Source organism: Mustelus asterias, chromosome 27 (genome assembly GCF_964213995.1).
Source record: "Mustelus asterias chromosome 27, sMusAst1.hap1.1, whole genome shotgun sequence".
Taxonomy (NCBI): Eukaryota; Metazoa; Chordata; class Chondrichthyes; order Carcharhiniformes; family Triakidae; genus Mustelus; species Mustelus asterias.
In genome coordinates, this window is record NC_135827.1 from 9573341 (window position 1) to 9579340 (window position 6000).

A 6000-nucleotide genomic window follows, 5' to 3' on the forward strand; every position below is an offset into this window, starting at 1 on the left:
TAACATTCTGATGTGCTGAAAGCAGTAAGCCATCTTGTAGTTTGTCTTTAAATGGGTATGTCCATAATCAGGATATACTATCAGGCAAGATATGATGGGATATGTCATGGGACACAGTAGTTGAAATGTGTTAGTTGACGAAGCAACATGTACATTTTTTTCTTATTCATTTATGGGATGTCGCTGGCTCGGCCAGCATTTATTGCCATCCCTGGTTGCCCTTCAGAAGATAGTGGTGAGCTGCCTTCTTGAACCGCTGCAGTCCTTAAGGTGCAAGTACACCCACAGTGCTGTTCGGGAGGGAGTTCCAAGATTTTCACCCAGTGACAGTGAAGGTACGGTGACATATTTCTAAGTCAGATGCTGAGTGACTTGGAGAGGAACCTCCAGGCGGTGGCGTTCGCAGTTAACTGCTACCCTTGTCCTTCTAAATGATAGTGGCTGTGGGTTTGTAAGGTGCTGCCTAAGGAATCTTGGTGAGTTCCTGCAGTGCATTGTAGGATGGTACACATGGTTGCCACTATTCGCCGTTGATGGAAGGGGTACCAATCAAGCAGGCTGCTTTGTCCTGGATGGTGTCAATTTTCTTAAGAGTTGTTGGAGCTGCACTCATCCAGCTAAATGGAGAGTATTCCATCTGACTTGTACCTTGTTGATGGTAGACAGGCTTTGAAGAGTCAGGAGCTGAGTTACTCACTGCTGGATGCCTAGCTTCTGACCTGCTCTTGTAGCCACAGTATTTATATGGCTAGTCCGGTTCAGTTTCTGGTCATTGGTAACCTTCAGGTTGTTCAGAGTGGGAGACTCAACAATGCTAATGCCATTGAACACTCTTCCTGGGAATGAGTAGGTTGCTCACCGACTGTCCCGCCTAAGCAAAACATGAAAATTTGCTGATCTGAGACACCCATCTCCCCAACTGCATCCAATCTCACATACATGTATGTTAAAATTCCCTTGTGTAAGTGGGAACAATGATTTCCAAGTTTCTTCTCAAATCTCTTGCACTAGAAACTAAAACAAAAGCCCTGAGCATTTTGAACAAGGAATTACTTCTTCAATATTTTTTCAACTGATTTGTAACATTTCCATCACCGTTTTGTTTTATATATTTATTTTACTTTATTGGATTTTAACATGACTTTTTATGTTGATTTTATTGCTTTCCAACTTGTTCCCATTTTAAATCTATTTGTACTCTGTGTTACCTTCCCAGAAGTTTGCTGCTCGTTAGAGTCATTAACTGCAAAACGAGTGAAACTGACACATTGGGCAGGATTTTCAGGCCATTGGCTCGTGGTGAAATCTTCCAGTCTCGGTGACACAACTCAACAAGTTTCCCAATGGCGCTGGGGGGGGGCGGGGGGGGGATCAATGGGAAATCCCATTGACTGCAACTGAACCAGAAGATCCCGCCCCCGGCCAATGGTAGGCCATCTCACACTGCCGAGAAACTTTACGCAAGGGGGCCAGAAAATCCTGCTGATTGGGCTGTATTTTCCAGCCCTTACCATGTCTGGATTTTCCAGTCCCACCAAAGGCAACTCCCAACCCTTTGGAGTGTTCCCCAGCAGCAGAATGGGTGAGGCACACAAAATGCTATAGATCTCGGTGGGACAGGAAGATCCTGCTGGTAGCCAATGGTGAGCCGTCTCTGCTGCCTCCGCAGCTGGAAAACACATTGCCGGGGTGGGGGGAGTGGTTGGAGTTGCGGGGGGTGGGGGGGGGGGGGGGAGGGGGCTGAGCCATTGAATTTAGGATTCAAGTGGCATTGCTGTTTGATGGGCGCATAGTCTGAAATATGTGAAATGTCCAAGTCATTAGCAATTACAAAGTAAAAGCAATTTTAGACAATAAGTGTGAATTATTCACTCTGGTGGCAGAAACCAGAGATTGTCATTCCCAAATCCACCCATGGGGGAAACGGGCACTCATTGGGATTATCATGTAAATACCACCTTAACCGGCATGGAGGCAAAAAGAGAAAACACTGGAAAATCTCAGCAGGTCTGGCAGCATCTGTGAAGAGAGAAAAGAGCTGACGTTTCGAGTCCAGATGACCCTATGTCAAAGCCAGGGGGGATCATGGAGACATGGAGACAAATTCTCCATTCAATTAAGAATGTTGAATGGGTTCTGGAAGCTGGGCGCTGGTCAGAGGCCCTGCTGCTTGAGAGGAACAGCATCCTGAAATGGAAAGTAATTAGGAGGGAGAGAATACTTCAACATGGAAATGGCGTCTACCCCACTTCCTTCAAATATTTAACTTAAAAATAGAGATATGCAGGCATGCCACCGCTGTGGTGGTGGAAGTTGTGGGGTGGCTGGCCGACACCTCTAAAAGGTGCCCTGTGGCTGCTCCTGCACAGAGACAGGCACAGAAAATCTCTAGGTCTGCCTGAAGTGCTGGTCCCTGGCACCTTCCACCAAGTGCCCACCTGCTAATGTGGGAAATTGGAGGAGAACTGGTAAAATTCCACTCTGTCTCCCTTTAATTGGTCTCATTAGACTCTTAAAGTTTAAAGTTTTAAAGTTTAAAGTTTATTTATTGGTGTCACAAGTCAGCTTACATTAACACCGCAATGAAATCACTGTGAAAGTCCTCTAGTTGCCACACTCTGGCGCCTGCTCAGGTACGCTGAGGGAGAATTTAGCGTGGCCAGTCGGACTGTGGGAGGAAACCGGAGTACCCAGAGGAAACCCATGCAGTCACGAGGAGAACGTGCAGACTCCTCACAGACGGTGACCCAAGTCGGGAATCGAATCCGGGTCACTGGCACTGTGAGGCAGCAGTGCTAACCCGCTGTGCCACCGTGCCGCTCAGTAATGATAAAAGCAAAATACTGCCGATGCTGGAATCTGAAACAAAGACAGAAAATGCTGGGAAATCTCAGCTGGTCTGACAGCATCTGTGGGGAGAGAGTAAAGCCCACGCTTCGAGCCTGGATGACACTTTGTCAAAGCTGAAATTCCAGCAACTGCATAGACCACTCTGACTGACCCGGACCCCACCTCTGCAAAAAATGACTCAGAAACAGGATGGAACTGGCGAACTGATGGGTGAGGCTAATTTTCAACCCCACGCACCTCCAATCTTGACCTCAGAGTGGGCTGAAAATCCAGCCCTAAGAGACTGTTGCTGCCTTGCCCGTTGTAGAATCTTTGTGTTTTTTTGTGTATTTCAATTGATTTTCTTTGGAAATCATATTGTTCAACACACAAAACATTCAAATGTTGCACAGTTGCTGTGGGAAGGCTATCCTCATTTTAATGTGGACAAGATTAATTTTCTAACACTAACCAATTAACGCTGAACTTGTACTAGGCTGTCAGTGGGGGAAAAAAAAATCATTTGATCTCAGTGTGGGACAGAACTGAATGCTAAAGGGGTCAGGAATGTGGCAGCCTTAGTAGTTTCGAGGAGACAAGTCCTGATCTGCTCTGTTTTCTGGGAAAATAGAAAGGACAGGAGAAACCCAGTACTTGGAAGTTAATATCATTTAGTTTTCTTTTTAAATTCTGCTGGATGACTCTCTAAAATTTCTGTGTGGAATTGCCCCATACAGTTTGGGTATGGGATAAAACAAGTTGAATGGTCAGACTATTTTAAGCAGCTAATACAATGCCACAATTGGTCTCCACATCCCTCCACTGGAGGAGGTATAGGTTGAGAGGCCATAGATTTCTTAGAAGAAATCTTAGAAACCCTACAGCACAGAAAGAGGCCATTCGGCCCATCGAGTCTGCACCGACAACAATCCCACCCAGGCCCTACCCCCATATATTTACCCACTAATCCCTCTAACCTACGCATCTCAGGACACTAAGGGCAATTTTAGCATGGCCAATCAACCTAACCCGCACATCTTTGGACTGTGGGAGGAAACCGGAGCACCCGGAGGAAACCCACGCAGACACGAGGAGAATGTGCAAACTCCACACAGACAGTGACCCAAGCCGGTAATCGAACCCAGGTACCTGGAGCTGTGAAGCAGCAGTGCTAACCACTGTGCTACCGTGCCGCCCAGTCAATTTAAGACTGAGATGAGGAGGAACTACTCCTCACAGAGGGTGGTGAATTTGTGGAAGTCTCTGCCCCATAGCACGGTGGAGTCTGAATCAATGAATGGTTTTAAGAAGGAGCTGGATATATTTCTGATCAAAAAAGCGGGTTAAAGGGATATGGGGAACAGGTGGGGAGGTGGATTTGAGACCAGGGAGAGATCAGCCATGAATGGCGGAGCAGGCCCAAAGGACTGAATTGCCTACTTCTGCTCTGAATTCCAATTTTCCTCTGTGGGAGATAGGAAAACATTATTTATTTATCACTGTCCAGTGACCCTGCAACAAAATGTCTCTGTTATTTCATTTGAGAACCAACTGAATATGAATCTGATGGCTTCTATCTTCAAATAGTTTGCCTGCATCAGTTCACACAAGAGGAGAAACATTTGGGCCACACATGAGGAACACCAAGCCCTGGAATAGATCATTGCTTTCAGAGGAAGAGGAGGACGAAAAGACTTGAGAGAAAAAATAAATCACATATCTCTGATGGAAGGTCATCAGCCTCAATAACTCTGTTTTTCTCATTGCAACTACCGAACTTGTCAAAGATTCAATGATTACTGGCAAATGGGACAATGTGGTCTGGTCAGCCTACTCACTCCGATTAGTTACATAAACACAATCGCTACAAGAGCAGGTCAGAGGCTCGGAATACTGTGGCGAGTACCTCATGTCCTAACTCCCCAAAGCTTGTCCACCATCTACAAGGCCCAAGTCAGGAGTGTGATGGAATACTCCCCACTTGCCTGGAGGTGCAGCTCCAAAAATACTCAAGAAGCTTGACACCATCCAAAACAAAGCAGCCTGCTTGATTGGCATCACACCCACAAACATCCACTCCCTCCACCACTGACGCTCAGTAGGATAAGCATGAGATATTTCACTTCAGGTATGATTCAAATGACCCACTAGGGAGCTTTTATCAAACAAACAGTGAATGATGAACAGGGCGTTGTGGGTTTGCCAAATAAACAGCTGGTCTTGGCATTCAGCTGAGATCTTTAATTTGTTGGTTCTATTGGGGGAAATCTTAACAAGAGCCTGTAAGTTCTCTGTAGTGGTATGTACTATCTACAAGATGCACTGCATCAATTCACCAAAGATCCTTTCCAAACCCATGACCACTTCCATCCAGGAGGACGAGGGCAACAGATACATGGGAATACCACCACCTGCAAGTCCCCCTCCAAGCCACTCACTACCCTGACTTGTAAATAGATTGCTGTTCCTTCACAGTCGCTGGGTCAAAATCCTGGAGTTCCCTCCCTAACATTATGGGTTAACCCATAGCATGTGGACTGCAGCGATTCAAGAAGGTAGCTCACTACCACCTTCTCAAGGGTAACTAGGGATGGACAATAAATGCTGGCCAGATAGCAACGTCCATGTCCCATGAATGAATTTTAAAAAAGGTGTTGATTGCTCAGATACTGAGCTAAAGAAAATATCTATTTTTGGTAACAACAACAATATCACAGTCTTCAGAATAGGATGACAACTGGCAACTCAGATGTGTGCATCGTATCACATCATAACATTCAGTGCTTTGGGCCAAGTGCTGGCAGATGGGATTTGGTGTGAGTTAGAATCATGGAAACCCTCCAGTGCAGAAAGAGGCCATTTGGCCCATCGAGTCTGCACCGACCACAATCCCACCCAAGCCCTATCCCTGTATCCCTACATATTTTACCCATTAATCCTTCTAACCTATGCATCCCGGGACACTAAGGGGCAATATAGCATGGCCAATCAACCTAACCTGCACATCTTTGGACTGTGGGAGGAAACCGGAGCACCCGGAGGAATCCCACACAGACACAGGGAGAATGTGACAGTGACCCAAGCTGGGATTTGAACCCAGAGCCCTGGAGTTGTGAAGCAGCACCACTGTGCTACCGTGCCGCCCCTGTGTTTCTAATGTGCCGGTGGTGG